An 18655-nucleotide genomic window follows, 5' to 3' on the forward strand; every position below is an offset into this window, starting at 1 on the left:
ACTTATGGTGATAATCTCTAGGCCTATCTCTGTTGCTGCAAATGGCATTGTTTCATTTTCTCTTATAGCTGGGTAATACTCCATTTTACACACACACACACACACACACACACACACACACACCCCACATCTTTATTCATCTGTCAATAGACATTTAGGTTGCTTCCATGTCTTGGCTGTTGTAACTGGTGCTGCAGTGAACATTAGCGTGCATGTATCTTTTCAAATTAGAGTGTACCTGGATATATGTTCAGTAGTGGGATTGAAGGATCTTATGATAGCTCTATATTTAGTTTTTTAAAGAATCTCCATACTGTTCTTATAGTAGCTGTACCAATTTACATTCACACCAACTGTGTTGGGGGAGTTTCTTTTTCTCCACACTCTCTCCAGCATTTATTATTTGTAGACTTTTTGATAATGGCCATTCTGACCAGTGAGGTTATACCTCCCTGAAGTTTTGATTTACATTTCTCTAATAATTGCCACATTGAGCATCTTCTCATGTGCCTGTTGGCCATTGCTCTGTCTTCTTTGGGGAAATATATATTTAGATCTTTGGCCCATTTTTTGATTGGGTTGTTTTCTTTTTTATATTAAGCTATATGAGCTGTTTGTGTATTTTGAATATTAAATCCTCGTCAGCTGCATCATTTGCAATATTTTCTCTCATTCTATATGTTGTCTTTTCATTTGCTGTTGGTTTCATTTGCTCTGCTTTTATATATATGTGTGTATATACGTGTATAAATATCAACCTAGTTATTAGTTTGGCCCTGAGAGACACATCATTCCATGATAGAATTGAAGTTCTTAGTATAGATCCTCTTAAACCATCAGCTTGGTCTTTGTTATGAGCCAATTAATTTTGGAATAAACAAAGCATGATACTCTTTAGGTAAGATTATGCAAATATATAATTGGCTATTGCTCTTACTACTACTGTTGCAGTTACTGCTACTACACTTAATAGAGATAATGATAATAATCTTGTAAATTTTTCTTTATTAGATTATCACTTATATATAGTATTATATTAGTTTCAGGTGTTCAACATAGTGATTTAATATTTTTATGTATTACAGAATCATCACCACCAAGTCTAGTTACCATCTGTCACCATACAGAGGTATTACAATATTATTGACTATATTACCCATGTTACACCTTATGTTCTTGTGAGTCATTATCTTCTTATGAGGGAAATGTCTATTAATTCTCTACAACAGAGGCATATTTACCCTCAGAAATTCACTCACAAATTATAAGGTAATAAGCTAGGAAGAATGGACCGATTGTTGCTGCATATTCATCAGGTGTAAGAATTTGGCCACCTAATGGTAAGTCTCACCAAGAAAAGAACCCAAAATCTCTCAGACGTGGTGATGATCTAATAATAAGTGAAGTTCAAATAGACTCTAAGTTTAAGGTTAATGACAGGTTTTGATTTTAGTTTCATCACAAACGCCCACTTACACACACTCACACATCCTCCATGTTATCTTTATTGAAAAACAAACAAAAAAGTTGGAAAGGATTCGAGGTCCGTTTGCAGTACTTGTGTTCACTATTTCCAGTTGTGGGTCACACCTTTTCTCCAGTTCACAGAGGACAGCAGATGAAAATGACTAAATTCAAAGTTTCCAGCTTTCTGGAAATAGAGCATGCCTATGAAACCTTTTCCAAGAGGAAATGGCATGAAGCAAAGAAGCAATTACGATACAACACATCTTGCTAAGGGCTGCACAAAATAAATCAAGATCAAGCACGAAGGCTCACAGACACAGTTCAAAGTTAGGGTTACTTAATGCGGAGATGCTGAGTGTAGTTTTGGAGGGAGCTTAGCGGTGTCAGACTCACTGCCTCCTGTAACAACTGCTACAAAACAAACACTGAACACTTGCATCGCTTTTTGCCTTTTTTTTTTTTTTTTTTTTGGTAAAAGCTAAAATCCTCTTCAGATTATTTTGGTTAGCGGAAACATGTTCTATTGTAAGTGAAGCGGCATATAGTGAACTTTTGAAAGTAGGAGTTCTCTGAAATAACCTAAATCTCATTTGTGAAAACAAATCCCACCACCAGCTTTTCCAAGGTATCATTAGCCCTTACAGTATCTACTATTTAAAGAACAAATGTGTCTGTGAAGTTTTTACCCTACTCCTTACATACGTGCATGCTAAGCTGCTTCAGTCATGTTCAACTCCTTGTGACCCTGTGGACTGTAGCCTGTCAGACTTCTCTGTTCGTTGTATTCTCCAGGCGAGAATACTGGGGTGGGTTGCCATGCCCTCCTCCAAGGGGTCTTCCCAACTCAGGAATTAAACCCAGGTCTCCCACATTGCAGCCGATTCCTTACCGTTTGAGCCACCGGGGAAGTCCAAGAATCCTGGACTGGGTAGCCTAACCCTTCTTCAGGGGATCTTCCCGATCCAGCAATCGAACTGAGGTCTCCTGCATTCCAGGTGGATTCTTTACCAACTGAGCTATGAGGGAAGCCCATACATACCTATAGCAAATTCCCATTTTCTTTCCTCTCTTTAAAATTTAATTATTCAGACTTAACTCAGAACTTCGTTTGTCTCTTGGTACAATATTTTATCAGTAAGTTAATGCCAAGAAGTCAAAAGCATTTCCCCATGCACTTCAGTCTTTCTTCTGGGATTCATCCGTCATATACTTTTCGATTTTAATCTTTTTATTTATTTATTTTTTTAAATGGGATTTTCCAGGCAAGAGTACTGGAGTGGGTTGCCATTTCCTTCTCCACTTTTCATATTTATTAACAGCAAAACTGAGGCACAGGGCTCTTCGTTATGTTTCTCATGGACAAGTTAGAGGAATAACTTCATCCATGAAACTTCTTAGAAACCATGAGAAAAAATGCCCCTTTCCTCCAAATTGGTTTCTCCTCTCTGCACACATTATGGTGAGCAGAGATAATAAAATATTAATGTTTTGGTCAGATGCATTGATAACATACAGTGATATGAGCAGTGTCACTTAGGGAGCTGAGACAATCATCTCTGAGAATTGCCAGAAATGTTAACAGCTTTGATTAAGACAGTCTTTAAGTTACTATATTGGCAACTGTTCTGTTCAATTATTTGCCGTATAAATTACAGAACTTAGATAAACAAATAATAGATAGACAAACTACTTTGCAATTGTCTCCAGATTAATAGATTATATTATGGAAAGGACATAAAAATGGACACTATTTCCTTTAGGTTTTTATGCATTTTGCAATTTGAAATGGGAGTGAACTCGCTTTTAATTTCGTGGTACAATTTAAATAAAATCAGTCAAATGAGTAGATTTATTACACTGATCCTAAAGAAGTCAATAATAGATTTCTCTAAAATGCGAATGTCCTAAATAAAGGAGAAATGAATTTTCTGAATGGAAGATTTTTTAATATCATGAAAAAAAAATCTATTATTCCCAAATGAATATATCAATTTAATAGACTTTGATAAGAACAACATTTTTGTTTGTTTTGGTCAATTTGAGAGTGATGACTTGTCAAAATTATTTTTAGCACAAAGTATGTACTTCAGAAGTGACAAAAGATTTTTGCAAAAGAATGGAGAGAAGCCTTTTTGTCATAACAGATTTGAAGACATATCTACTGTCCATAAAAATATAATATTTGCATATCACTGGAAGGACTGAAGTTGAAGCTGAAACTCCAATACTTTGGCCACCTGATAACGAAGAGCTGACTCATTTGAAAAAGACTCTAATGCTGGGAAAGGTTGAGGGCAGGAGGAGAAGGGGACGACAGAGGATGAGATGGTTGGATGGCATCACCGACTCAATGGACATGGGTTTGGTTAGTCTCCCGCAGTTGGTGATGGATAGGGAGGACTGGCGTGCTGCAGTTCACAGGGTCACAAAGAGCTGGACACAACTGAGCGACTCAACTGAAGCAAACAGATGAATGAATCAAAATACTGAGTCCAAAGATAAGCCCAAGGATATGAGGAAACCACATATAACCAAAGGAGTGATGGACAATGAATGTTTCACAACCAGCTCTCCAGAGCAGAAATGGGTTGGAAGGAGCCCAATCTATTGATTGGTGTAAATACTGATTGGTATAAATACCAATAAATACTTATTGGCATAAGTATTGATGGTATAAATACTCCTCCTACCTTGGACATTAAGGTACCAATCTGATGACTGTCAGATTCTCCTAAAAATTAAATAGTTTGTGTATGAAGTGCACAAAGATCAGTTGGAAACGGATAATTTGCTCAATAAATGGACCTGGAATAATTGCCTGTGCCGCTTAGAGAAAATGCAGTTAAATGTCTAGCACACTTGACACAGAAATAAAATCTTTATTGTTTAAGAATCTGCATGTTAAAAATATATATTTTATTACCTTAAAAATACAACTTGATAATTAAAATGGTAAATATACACTAAGAAAAGCTAAAAGACAAATGATAGACTAATAAAGAACCTGTAGCATTTATTGAAAATGAAAGTTAATATCACTAACAGATATATGAAAAGGCTTTATAAATTCAAAAGCAGAAAAACTTTTAAAAGTACACTGAAAATAAAAAAAAAAAATGGAAAAGAAAGAAAAGAAAAACTTTCTCAACTTCATGATAGATAAATCACAGTAAAATGCCATTTTTTAAAATGTATTATAACAGCATAGTTTTAAAAAGACTAGTAACACCTATTAAATGGATAAATGTGTATATTGGAACACTTCATGGGTAAACTTGATCTCCTCACCTATTCTGTAGTTAAAAATGTAGATACTCTGACTTAATAATCCTATTTTGATGTGTGTGAGGAGGTAGTGGGGGCATCTCTAGCCTAGAGGAAAATCAAACAAACAAACACAAAAGAAAAGTGGATGTCCTCAGAGACATTTTTCAATGGAGTAAAAGAGTTGGAAACTGGATGCACATATGCCTATAGCAAAATATTTGAATCAATTATAGGCCATTAATGGTTATATGACATCTCTGACTCAATGAACATGAATTTGAGCAAACCCCAGGAGATAGTGAAGAACAGGGAAGCCTGGCATGCTGCAGTCGATGGGGTCACCAAGAGTTGGATCTGACTTAGGGACCGAATGACACAACAACAACTTTGTAAAATATTACTCAGCTATTAAAATGAGTTATATCACTGACTTTTGATGTGTAAGGAATACAAATGTTATACTAAAGAAAAAAATGATGCACTGTATATTTGTAAAATCTTTTTTTTTTTTTTTTTTTTTGCAGTAAAGTGCCTATATATGCCTGTGTATGTTGGCACACTTGTGTTTAAACATGGAGAAAGATATGAGATATTTATACTAATAAAGATAAAATTGAGGTAGCTATATGCGAAGAGAGAAGTGAGATTATTACCATTTTATTTTTAAATTTCAGCATTGTTTAATTTGTTACAAAAATTGTGTGTATGACTTTTATAATTTGAAATAGACTGAAAGTTTAAAATAATTAGCTAGATCAATTACATTAAATTGGAAGATTACTATGATATTACTACGTGGGCAAGAAACCCTTAGAAGAAATGGAGTGGCCATCATAGTCAACAAAAGGGTCTGAAATGTAGTACGTGGATGCAATCTCAAAAATGACAGAATGATTTCTGTTTGTTTAAAGGGAAACCATTCAATATCACGGTAATCCAAGTCTATGCCCCAACAAGTAATGCTGAACTTCAAAGGTTCTATGAATACCTACAAGAACTTCTAGAACTAACACCCAAAAAAGATGTCTTTTTCATTATAGGGGACTGGAATGCAAAAGTAGGAAGACAGGAGATACCTAGAGTAACAGGCAAATTTGGCCTTGAGTATAAAATAAAGCAGGTCAAAGGCTCATAGAGTTTTGCCAAAAGAACACCCTGGTCATAGCAAACACCCTCTTCAAACAACACAAGAGAAGACTCTACACATGGACATCACCAGATACTCAATACCAAAATCAGATTGATTATATTCTTTGCAGGCAAAGATGGAGAAGCTATATACAGTCAGCAAAAACAAGACCAGGAGCTGATTGTGGCTCAGATCATGAACTACATATTGCCAAATTCAGACTTAAATTGAAGAAAGTAGGGGAAACCATTAGACCATTCAGGTATGACCTAAATCTAATCCCTTACGATGATACAGTGGAAGTGACAAACAAACTTAAGGGTTTAGATCTGATTGACAGTGTCTGAAGAACTATGACATTGTACAGGAAGCAGTGATCAAGACCATTCTCAAGAAAAAGAAATGCAAAAAGGCAAAATGGTTGTCTGAGGAGGCCTTACAAATAGCTGAGAAAAGAAGAGAAGTTAAGGCAAAGGAGAAAAGGAAAGATATACCCATTTGAATGCAGAGTTCAAAAGAATAGCAAGGAGAGATAAGAAAGCCTTCCTCAGTGATCAATGCAAAGAAATAGAGGAAAACAATAGAATCGGAAAGACTAGAGATCTCTTCAAGAAAATTAGAGATACCAAGGGAATATTTCATGCAAAGATGGGCTCAGTAAAGGATAGAAATGGTATGGACCTAACAGAAGCAGAATATATTAAGAAGAGGTGACAAGAATACACAGAACTGTACAAAAAAGATCTTCATGACACAGATAATCATGATGGTGTGATCACTCACCTAGAGCCAGACATCCTGGAATGTGAAGTCAAGTGGGCCTTAAGAACCATCACTACAAACAAAGCTAGTGGAGGTGATGGAATTCCAGTTGAGCTATTTCAAATCCTAAAGATGATGCTGTGAAAGTGCTGCAGTCAATATGCCAGCAAATTTGGAAAACTTAGCAGTGGCCACAGGACTGGAAAAGGTCAGTTTTCATTCCAATCTCAAAGAAAGGCAATGCCATAGAATGTTTCAACTATCACACAATTGCACTCATCTCACACGCTAGCAAAGTAATACTCAAAATCCTCCAAGTCAGGCTTCAACAGTATGTGAACCGTGGAATTCCACATGTTCAAGCTGGATTTAGTAAAGGCAGAGGAACCAGAGATCAAATTGCCAACATCCACTGGATCACCAAAAAAGCAAGAGAGTTCCAGAAAAACATCTACTTCTGCTTTATTGACTATGCCAAAGCCTTTGACTGTGTGCAACACAACAACCTGTGGAAATTCTTCAAGAGCTGGGAATACCAGACCACCTGATCTGCTTCTTGAGAAATCTGTATACAGGTCAGAAAGCAACAGTTACAACTGGACATGGAACAACAGACTAGTTCCAAGTTGGGAAAGGAGTACAACAAGGCTATATATTGTCATCCTGCTTGCCTAACTTATATTCAGAGTGCTGGATGAAGCACAAGCTGGAATCAAGGTTTCCAGGAGAAGTATCAGTAACCTCAGATATGCCTATGACACCACACTTACGGCAGAAAGTGAAGAACTAAACAGCCTCTTGATGAAAGTGAAAGAGGAGAGTGAAAAAGTTGGCTTAAAGCTTTACATTCAAAAAACAAAGGTCATGGCATCTGGTCCCACCACTTCATGGCAAATAGATGGGGAAACAATGGAAACAGTGAGAAACTTTATTTTGCGGGGGCTCCAACATCACTGCAGATGGTGATTGCAGCCATGAAATTAAAAGACACTTGCTCCTTGGAAGAAATGCTATGAATAATCTAGTCTGTATACTAAAAAGCAGAGATATTACTTTGCCAACAAAGGTCCATCAAGTTAAAGCTATAGTTTTTCCAGTAGTCATGTATAGATGTGAGAGTTGGACTATAAAGAAAGCTGAGCACTGAAGAATTGATGCTTTTGAACTGCTATGTTGGAGAAGACTCTTGAGAGTCTCTTGGACTGCCAGGAAATTCACCCAGCCTATCTTAAATGAAATCAGTCCTGAATATTCATTGGAAGGACTGATGTTGAAGCTGAAACTGCAATACTTTGGCCACCTGATGCAAAGAACTGATTCATTTGAAAAGACCTTGATGCTGGGAAAGATTGAAGGCAGGAGGAGAAGGGGACGGCATCACCAACTCAATGGACATGAGTTTGAGTAAGATTCAGGAGTTGGAGATTGACAAGAAGCCTGGTATGCTGCTAGGTGGTGTCAAGGAGTCAGACATGACTGAAAGACTGAACTGATCTATGATATAATATTTTATAAGTTAAACAAAGTAAATATAATATAGTGAAGTATTATGAACAAATAAGCTCATTTCAAAAACAAAACCAAAACTGTGTGTGTGTGTGTGTGTGTGTGTGTGTGTATAAGAGGAAGAGAGAGGACACTAGTGTATGTTAATTTTAATACATTATTATTCTTTTATTCCTCTGCTTTTTTGAGTGTACAAAAGCATGATAGAAAGATTCAGAAAAAATTCAACCTTCTATGGTATTGTGAGAATATAATTGATACAAGCATTCTGGGGCTAATTAGGCAAATACATATGAAGTGCTTAAAAATATTTATGCTGTTTCTCAGAAATTTAACTTTTAGTCATTTATCCCAAGGAAATAATCAAGCACTTATTTGGCAAATATAATAAGCAATGATTTAGACATTAGTGTGTCACATCTTAAATACTTGCTAAGAGGTCAGTTGATTAAATGCACTGTTGATATAACCAGGATAGAGATGCAGCTTGTACTCAGCAACAATCCCAGTTGTTTATGTTGGCATCTGTTTCTGTATTTGCTTTATGGTCATTAGTTGATGGTTGGCAACCACAATGTAACAGTTGTTAAACTTTTTAAAAGTTACCATCAAATATAACCTTATGAGAATATAGTATATAACTTTTAAAAGTGATATAGTAGAGAATTGTGTTTTCCAACTTTAATTATTTGCTATTCCACAGCAAGATTTTCTCATATGCATGTGACAACTGAATTGATATTTTCTTAATATATCTCCCTAAATCCACTCTCTTATCAAAAGTAGAAACCAGTATTGCTAATATGAATGAAGAGTAATGATAAAAAAACAAAGCAAAATTGTTAACTCTGAGCTAAGTCTGTTAAGGCATTTTTCAAAAGGATGATTAGCAAAAATTTGTAATTTAAGTCAGAACCTCTTCTTCATATCATCTCTTCAGAATAATTAAAATAAAACAAAATGACATAAACTTTTGCTGTATGATTTAATATTATTGAATGCCTTGCCCTAAATGTTTGAAATTCAATTTTGCAATCATTATATCAGCGGTATGTATCCTATCTTTAAGAAAAATCAAAGGTAGATTAAAAATAGAAGACATGAAAAAAAAATAGAAGACATGTATTTGACTTCAAGTAGCAGAAAACTCAATCGCAATGGCTTTAATAATTTATTTTTCTACTAATAAACTAAGTCAAAGAACTTAGGTAGGCAGTGCTAGCTCAGGTTCAGGGATGGTAGCTCTGTGATCCTCTCTGCCTTTCTCTAACCCTCCCAAGATGGCCCCCATAGCATCAGCCTTCACATCTGTGTGCAAGTCAGAAGAATGTAGGGGAGGGGAAAGGAAAGAAGCAAGCTAGTTGTAGCCTGCTTACTTATCAGAAAATCAAAAGTTTCCTTTTGATTTTGTAGGTAGCTAACAGTGTCTACTGTAACCCACAAGGCACTCATGATATATTTTAAAATTAGTAAGGCAGTTTGCAAAGCATATGTATTATATGATTTTGTTTTTCAAAAGGAGTTAGGGTGTGTGTATTACATATGTGTGTGCATATATACACACATGTGTCTTTATGAATGAAAATATTTGTAGTTCTCTATGTTGAATGAAATGATGGTTGACAGATTTTTAATACTCAAATCTTTTAAATACTGGATTTTTAATATTAAAAAATAAGATCAACATATTTTGTTGGATCAGATTTTGTTAGATTTTTAGAAAATAGTCCAGGTCTTCAGAGAGGCTGTGGTCAGCTCACTTCATACCTTAGTGTCCCAGCCCAGAATTTCTGTGTCCTGCACACAGCCCTGAGAATTTCTTAATTGGTATGAGAGGCGTCACATGCTTCTTGCTCTGCAAATGCTTCCTTTCATTTGGGAAAGTTTAAACTGTAGATTGAGATCTAACTTCACCTTCTATTTATCCCTTCATAGCAGCATAAACATCCGTGAAGCTAGTGGAGGGCTTACAGTTTTGACACAAGGGCTAATTCTTCCAGAATCCAGATTTGGTGGCTTTTAGACACAATGAAAGCTACATCTGTTTGATTTAACAATTGTATAAATTTTATTACTGTTGAGACAGAATGTATCCCGCAAGAAAAATAATGGATTTCCAGGGTTACATCTATGTGTATTTATATGAATTACACATCTCTATTGTTTTGTTTGGTTATCTGAGAGGATGTCTGGCTGATGGTGCGCTGGGATCTTTAAACATTCTGGTACAAAGTAAGGCTTTTTTAAAGCTATTAGATGCAATATACTTTTATTATAATTTATAATTATATACATTTTTGAAATATGTATATATATACACACATACTATTAAGGATTAACCACAATAGTGATTAACTTAAAATCAATTCACGTATAAGAGTAAGAATTTCTGGAAACCACAGAAATGACCTTCATGCATAGTTAATGTTAAAACAAGGTCACTCCTCCCTGTCGGTAGTTACAGCTCAATCTAGAGTCAGTGAGCATAAAAGACCACTTGATCTGGCATTAGATCACTACTTTCTATATAATGCCACTTATTAACCAGTAAAGGCAGGGACTTCACAATCTTTTCTGAAATTTTAGACAGGTGTAAGGCCAACTTCAAGGTAACAACTGTGTTGGCAATTCTATTGATTAGCTCATTTATTTTCTGTATAACACTGAGCCACAGATTTTTATTTTTATTTTCGTATATAATCATGCAGGTGGAAAGAAAAGGGATGCCTAAATCAATGCATTAAAAGTTTTAGCATGTTCTGACTATAAGCCCAAACTGCAATTATTTCAAGTTAAAAATTCAGAATAAAACATTCTTCATCCTTACACACACCTGTATAATCATGCAGGTGGAAAGAAAAGGGATGCCTAAATCAATGCATTAAAAGTTTTAGCATGTTCTGACTATCAGTCCTAACTGCAATTATTTCAAGTAAAAAATTCAGAATAAAACATACTTCATCCTTACACACACCTGTATTCTCGCTTCCCGGCTTATCCCAAGGGAACATCTGGACTCGGTATTTAGAAATCATTATATTAGGGAATTGAGCACCAAGGCAGCCAGCATGAGGGAGATAAGATCCAATGAATCATTCATATCCGGGAGTTGAACAGATTCATTTTGGAGCCATTGAAGTGGACACAGGGCTTTTCATAGAAGACCAGCACAAAATACCTTCCAGTTGTCAAGCCAGCCTGAGCAAAGAAACAAATTATCTGAACATCATTTCAGAATGTGTCAAAAGAAATGCCAGCCACATGGTAGCAGAGATTTTTGAGTTTCTAAACCATATGATTTGTCAAAACAGAATTTTCTTATTCCAAGAATGGAACTGTTAGAAATATTTCTTCCTTGTGCCAACATTTAAATGGTATTTATGTGTAAATATGTATTTTACTTCTTATCTGGGATAACAAACTCGATAGAAATTACTTTTGAATATGATCATTGAGGTATAAATGAAAACTTTAATGAAAGGAAACCAGAGTGACAAGCAAGAATCTGCAAAAAATGAGCCTCAATACTTAGGTACCTAAGTATTGTCAGGTTGCCTAGAAGGATGCAAGCTCGAGGGAGAGTCTACTTCCCACTTCCCTGTGCGCTGGCTCTTACGCAGTCTCCTTCCTCTGAGCATGGGCTATATCTAGTGACTTGCTTCTAATGAAGAAAATAATGGCAAACGTGATGAGATATCGCTTTCAAGATGAGGTTACGAGACTGTGACTCTAATCTTTCTAGTTCTTGCTCTCACTTGCTTTCTAGTTTATTTTTGCTTTGCCAAAGCAAGCTGCCATGTGGAGTGGCTCTAGTGGGTGAAGACCTGAGAGGGGCTGTTGCCCAATAGCTACTGGGGAAATAAACCCAGCAACCCATGAATGACTGAATCCCACCAACAACCACTAAGGGAGCATGGATGTGGCTCCCAGCCTAGTTAAGCCTGGAGATTACTACAACCATGGCTGATATGTAGGTTACAGCCTGTGCAGGCTCCTGGAGAAGAAGACCCAGCTTAGTTAAGTGCCAGGATAGCTGGCACACAGGAGCTGTGAGATTACAAATGTGTATTGCTTAAACTGTTATACTTCTAGGAAATTTGTTTTCTAGCCGTAGATAACTAATATGCCGACCTAACCTCCTATGGGTTCCTCAGGTCTCCAAGTGCTTAGCAGCTCCTGTCTCAGAGCTGAGAACTGCCGACGCTGTGTTCAGTTAGCCGGGCGACCAGCAAACCAGTCAGTGTAACACAGAGTTTACACTTGCCCCATGTTTAGATCAAGTTGTCTAGTAGCAGATCCTGACATGGGTTGAGAATTATCTTGTACAAGTGATTTAGTGAAGTCCTCCTGTAGAAGCATGGAAAGAAGTGGGGAAAACTACTTAGGGAAGAAGAAGGCAAGCCAAAATGCAATTCCAGGCAAGTCTGGAGGAGAGTAGCTTTAGCCTGGGCCGACATGGGAACCCTGGAGTGTGCTGTCCCTCAGATTTCTCCTGCACAAAGACAAGGGAGGCGGCCCTTCATATGCTCGCAGCTGTTAATCATTGACAAAGGGCAGCTTGATTGGAGACAGGAAGCATGTGGTGGGATGTAACCTCCCAGCTACCTTTTCTTTTTGTGCTTATGTGAAAGCAGCTCATATCTGAAAGGCAATATGATGGAGAGGGGCCTCAGATACCAGCTGTTAGAGGCGACAGTGCCCTGAAGCTGGAGAAGGGGAGTTGGGATGGTCAAGTGCATTTGAGGAGATCTGAATGAGTACCAGCAGTCTTCATACCATAACTGTAGAAGGTTGTCCTGAAGTACAGAAAAGTCTCATGGGCAGAGACGCCTGGTGGGGCTACAGTCCAAGGAGCCACAAAATGTTGGCCAGAACTGAGCACGCATGTAAACACACACACACACACACAGTGCATCTAGCCCTGCCCTGCCATAGGTGTACCTCCCCACAGGATGTGGAGAGATGAGGGAACTGTGCTTACACTGCTCTCCTCTCTGTGGTTTCCAGCCTGGGAGTACAACTGTTATTTTTGTTTTCTTTTTTTAATGACCTGAAACCATGATGGAAACTTTACAAGATGCCCTGAATTTATAATGAAGTTCTTTCTGGGTAGCAACTTATGAGTGCAGGGGACTTAGCATGGATGAGGGAGCAGAGACTCTCTGCACTGTGCCTCTGTAATCTGAATGTCCAGGATCCTTCACACAGAACTAAAACCAGCAGATTCTGTTTAGTTATTATATTTCTGTAACTAAACAATTATCATGATGATGAGACATGTTATCCTCCTTATTTCAAAGATAGTGTGTTTGGTTATCAATCAGTGGGTCTTCTAGTTTCTAAAGGAATTTAGCAGAGTAAAATATTCTCCAATAGACTCACTCTGTAAACTGAGTTACATGTGTCTCCTCAATGCCTTTGTGGCTGGCTTTCTACAGACCCACATGCTCAGTTCCTGTAAGATTCCCAGACATCAAAGATGGGGCCACTCCCAGAATTCTAGTCACAGAAAATAAAAATGAAAAACATTCAAAGTAAGTGTGAAACAAAGCAGTATATAAACCAAAAGAGTCTAGTCTATAAGGGCACACTCACTGTAGCAGGTAATGTCTTCTGTTGATACATTTGCCTTCATCTGGTTCCAGTCTTTAGGTTGATGCTAACACACAATAGGATCTCAAGGGCTGTCAAGCTACCTTCAGCTCCTGTCTGTCCATCTGTCAAAAGACAATGCCTCTGAGTGCTGACAACGCCTCTGGCTGCACAGTCTTGGCCAGATGACTGATGTCACTAGGGTAGGACAATCAAAATGTCCAATAGATCAAAACTGACAGTCACCCCCCACTCACTTGCTGGCTGTGAAGAAAGAACACTCAATACAACTTTGCCTGATGAAACGGGATTAGGAGTGCTCTCTGACAGAGGATTAACCCCCAAAGAACAAAATTTCCAGGCACTTTCCCAGACAAACAGCTTCTCTGGTGGCTTAGCTGGTAAAGAATCCGCCTGCAATGAGGAAGACCTGGGTTCAATCCCTGGGTTGGGAAGATGCCCTGGAGAAAAGATCCTGGCGAACATATTCTGGCCTGGAGAATTCTGGCCATGGACTATATAGTCCCTGGACACATGTTGCAAAGAGTTGGACAAGACTGAGCGACTTCGACTTCCCAGACAAAACAGTCAATGAAGTGTGACTTTAGAAATGCTAGCCTACCAATTTGATATTTGAAGTATACAGATTGATCTGACAAATAATTTTAAACTATCACCTTTCAATACGTTGGCAAATTTTGAGTAATTTTATTTCTCACATATATATATATAACTCTATTAAAATAAAAACTGTGAGTCTTAATGCTCTCAGAAGAAACTGGAGAGCATTTCCCGAAGCCCTAGGTAGTAGGTGGTGGTTCAGAAATGATACTGGTGAGAAAGAGAACGGGATAAAGAAGAGTATGTCAGCACACTCTTAAGAGCTACATTTACATCCTGAGTGTCAGTATTGTAAACATTTCTGGGATGGACCAAAGAAGTCCTAAAACTTTATACAGAAACTCTATGAGAACTTTCTTTTCTTAAAAAAGAAAAAAAAAATTTTTTTTTTTATTTCTTTTTGCTTTCTCATTTATAATCTCAAATTGAAAGACCCTCAGATGTTTCTCAGGCAGCAGATTTTGGGGAAAAGGCTAATATGCACTGATTTTTAATGGGGCTTCTCACAGAATTTTTGTACCTAGATAATTAATCAGATAATGATTGGCTTACTGCCATCATAGGCATTTCACTTCCTCATTATCAGCATCTCTGGACTGGCTTGACCTGTTTTCCATAGGTTTTCTGTAAAAGGTTTGAGTCATTATTCTGAAGCACCTGTTCAGTTGTTATCTTATTGCAATTATTGCCTGCCATGAGATTGTCACAGATCTTTAGAACACACAACTGATACTGTGAATGATAATACTAGCTCAGGAATGACAAACCCTGGGGTCTACAGCTATTGATTTTTACCCACAACTACTCACTTGAGAGACCAAAAGGGAATTAGTGGTAAAGCAGTTCTGTGTTGTCCGTGGGGTTAGTGTTTGTCATCTGTGAGAGACTCAGTGGCTCCTAGATTGGATTCATCTCTCAAGAAAACAGACACCAGTGAGATCAGCTATATAGTTTCCCACGGGAAACTGTATCCCATGATTATTTTTCTTTTCTATTTTACTGCTTAGAAAATGATCCCCAAATGGCATCTCAAAGTCCATCAGTATTTTAAAACAGACTTTTTCTATTAAAAAAACCCTCATAAATGAATAATTTGTCTTGAAATTGTGCACTGTACACTGCTTAATATCTTTATTAATACTTTATATACAGAATATTTTCCAGCATTTAATTATCCTTATTTGATTTGGAAATTTCAATTATGTATGTTAAGAAAAAGAGATAAAATTAAGCATATCCTTATATACCTATTAAAATTTTTTCATCTTTATCACTGCAAAATAAAAAAATACACAATTTGTTACATAGACTCCTGAAAATGTACTTTTTCTATATCACTATAGACATTTTTTTATCAAGAAATTCAAATTCTAATGTTTTTTATCTTGAAAAGATCTATATAATTCTTAATTTTCATCCCTCTGTGTGAATAAAATTGTATCAATATATCTAGGACTGCTTGGTTGGCATACTTTTTAAAGTTTTGTTAAAATTCCATTTAAATAAAGAGCATATGTTTATATCTCAGATGTAAGGTACTGCCTAAGACAAAATACTAATAATAATAACAATTAGAATAATTTCTATCCTCAAAGAATTTAGGGCAACCTTGTCAAGAAAATTTGCAAGGTAGTGTAAGCACAAGAGCAAAGGTAGGTCTGGTGATCATACAGTAGAAGATAACATCAGATCTGCATGGCTGGAGGCATTTATTGATGGTTTCATGGAGGAGGCACTTGGGCTGGACATGAAACTTGAGTGAATACCCTGAAATGAGTGACGGTTCAAATGTACTCCAGAAAAAGGTACCTATAGGTTCAAATACATTGCACAGGCTAGGTGAGTTAGTAGGGTATTGCATAAAGGGTCTGAGGGTTAGATGGAGTCTTAAATCACTTAGATCTATAAAGTGTTCACCAATCCCAGGATTTTCAGTCATTGAATCTAATTTATCTCTAAGAAAACCAGGCTTTTGGAGGTCCCTGGTAGCTCAGCTGGTAAAGAATCTGGCTGCAATGCAGGAGACCCAGATTTGATTCCTGGGTCCAGAAGATCCCCTGGAGAAGGGATAGGCTACCCACTCTATTATTCTTTGGCTTCTTTCATGGCTCAGTCGGTAAGGAATCCACCTGCAATGCAGGAGAACTGGGTTTGATCCCTGGGTTGGGAAGATTCCCCTGGAGGAGGGCATGGCTACCCACTCCAGTATTCTTTCCTGGGGAATTCCATGGACAGAGGAGCCTGGGGGGCTACAGTCCATGGGGTCACACAGAGTCAAACATGACTGTGTGAATAAACACAGCACAGTACAGTACATTAGTGAAAGCTAAATGAATGTTCTTGTTAACACAACTTGGAGATGGTAGTTATAGACAATATGATTATGAATATGATAGTAATGTTGATGCAAAAAGAAATAATTTTTACTTGTTTCTGTGGCAAAGTTTATTCTCCTAAAAATTACCTAAGGAGTTCTAGAAATGTATATTCTGCATAAAGTACCATAACTATTGGATAGAAGTTTGCTAGCATAAGAAATTACATTTTTAATAAACATTCTGACATTAACAATGTAATTTTGATTATGTGATCCTTGGAACACATTTTGAAAAACATTAAGATCTACATGGGCTACAGTCCATGGGATTACCAACAGTTGGACACTGAGTAACTATGCTTGCGTACCCAACCTGGATAAATCTTAAGGACATTTTGCTAAGCAGAACATCCAGTTACAAAGTGACAAATACTGTATGATTTCACTTATATGAGACACTTAATATAGTCAAAAACATACATATAGACAATAGCATGGTGGTTGTTGGGAGCTGGGAGGAGAATAGTATGAAGAATTGTTAATGGGTACAAAGTTTCAGTTTTATAAGATGTAGAGTTATGGAGATTGGGGGTAATGATCATTGCACATTCTGGATGTATTTAATATCATTGAACAGCACACTGAAAAATGGTTAAAATTGCAAATTTAATGTTATGTTTATTTTACCACAATAGAAACATTGAGAAAAAACAAACAAGCAAAAAACAGGAGCAACAATCTGTTGTTTATATACCAAGAACCAATTCGACATCATCTTCTCTGTAAAGCTTTATGAAACAGCTCTAGCCAAAGTAATTACTCAATCTTCCTTTCTTTGTCCTCTCACATCATTCCATTCATAGTAATTATTGCTTTTACCACACTGTGTTATAATTATCTTTAACTTCCATAGCTGCCCAACTATATAATTCCTGAATGCAGGCTTATCTTTGTAAATCTAGTCCCTAGATTAATGCATAATGAATAGTTGATACACAATAAACATCTATTTAATTGATTGCCAATAATTATACATTACAATATAAAGAGTGACAAGACAGAAAAAAGGAAAAAAATAGTTGAATGGATAAAGAGAATGAGTCCATAAACAAGTCTCAGAGAGTTGCAAATGGCTTTCCTCTCATTTACTGCAAAAATGCCAAAAATAACTTTTAGAATACCATTGCTATGTTCTAGTATAGCAATTTTAGTGTGGTCAAACAGTTCAGAATAAAATTTTAGCTGTCTTTAGCAAATTAAATGTAAATATCAGGGCACCCACCAACTTTGTAAAATTATATCCTTGGAGCTTCATCAATATAATTATGTACAAATGAATGAGTGATTTCTACTTTTAGATGAACCATTTGCTGGACTTACAATGGATAATTTCCTAGAAAATTGTGGAAAAATACTTTGCAATAAAATAACACCTTAAATTTAATGATATGGCAGGGTACACAAAGAAATTGTGCAAATCAGTTTCCAAAGTGCAAAGGAGTTCTATAAAGAGGATAAACAACCTTTTGATTACAGGAAAAATTTTATGTATCTAGTTTGCTTAATAGTAATACGTACATCTAGAAAAAATACTGATCCCAGTATTGAACAGACAAGATCACCTTAATATGGTTTCAATAGATCAAGGGTATTTTAGGACTAAGTAGGTTGGGAAACTGAAATACAAAAGAACTAAAATCAAAGATGATCTCTTAATATAAAACAATAATTTATTTTATAAATGTTAACAATAAATACATAAAGAGCAGAAACTTAAAAATCAGTTTTAATGTATAATACTGCTAAAATGATCCCAAATTTTTCTTGAATACAAAATGATCACTTCAAGAAACTATGCTAACACACAGGTAAAAATCTTATACCATCAAATGTCTTAAGAACTAATTATGATCCTTATTTTTCCTAGATGTTTGTTTTTGTATATCTGTAGACTGGTTGAGTCAGTTATTCCTCTATGTAGATGAAATAAAATA

The sequence above is a fragment of the Dama dama genome, chromosome 18 (assembly GCF_033118175.1).
Source record: "Dama dama isolate Ldn47 chromosome 18, ASM3311817v1, whole genome shotgun sequence".
NCBI lineage: Eukaryota > Metazoa > Chordata > Mammalia > Artiodactyla > Cervidae > Dama > Dama dama.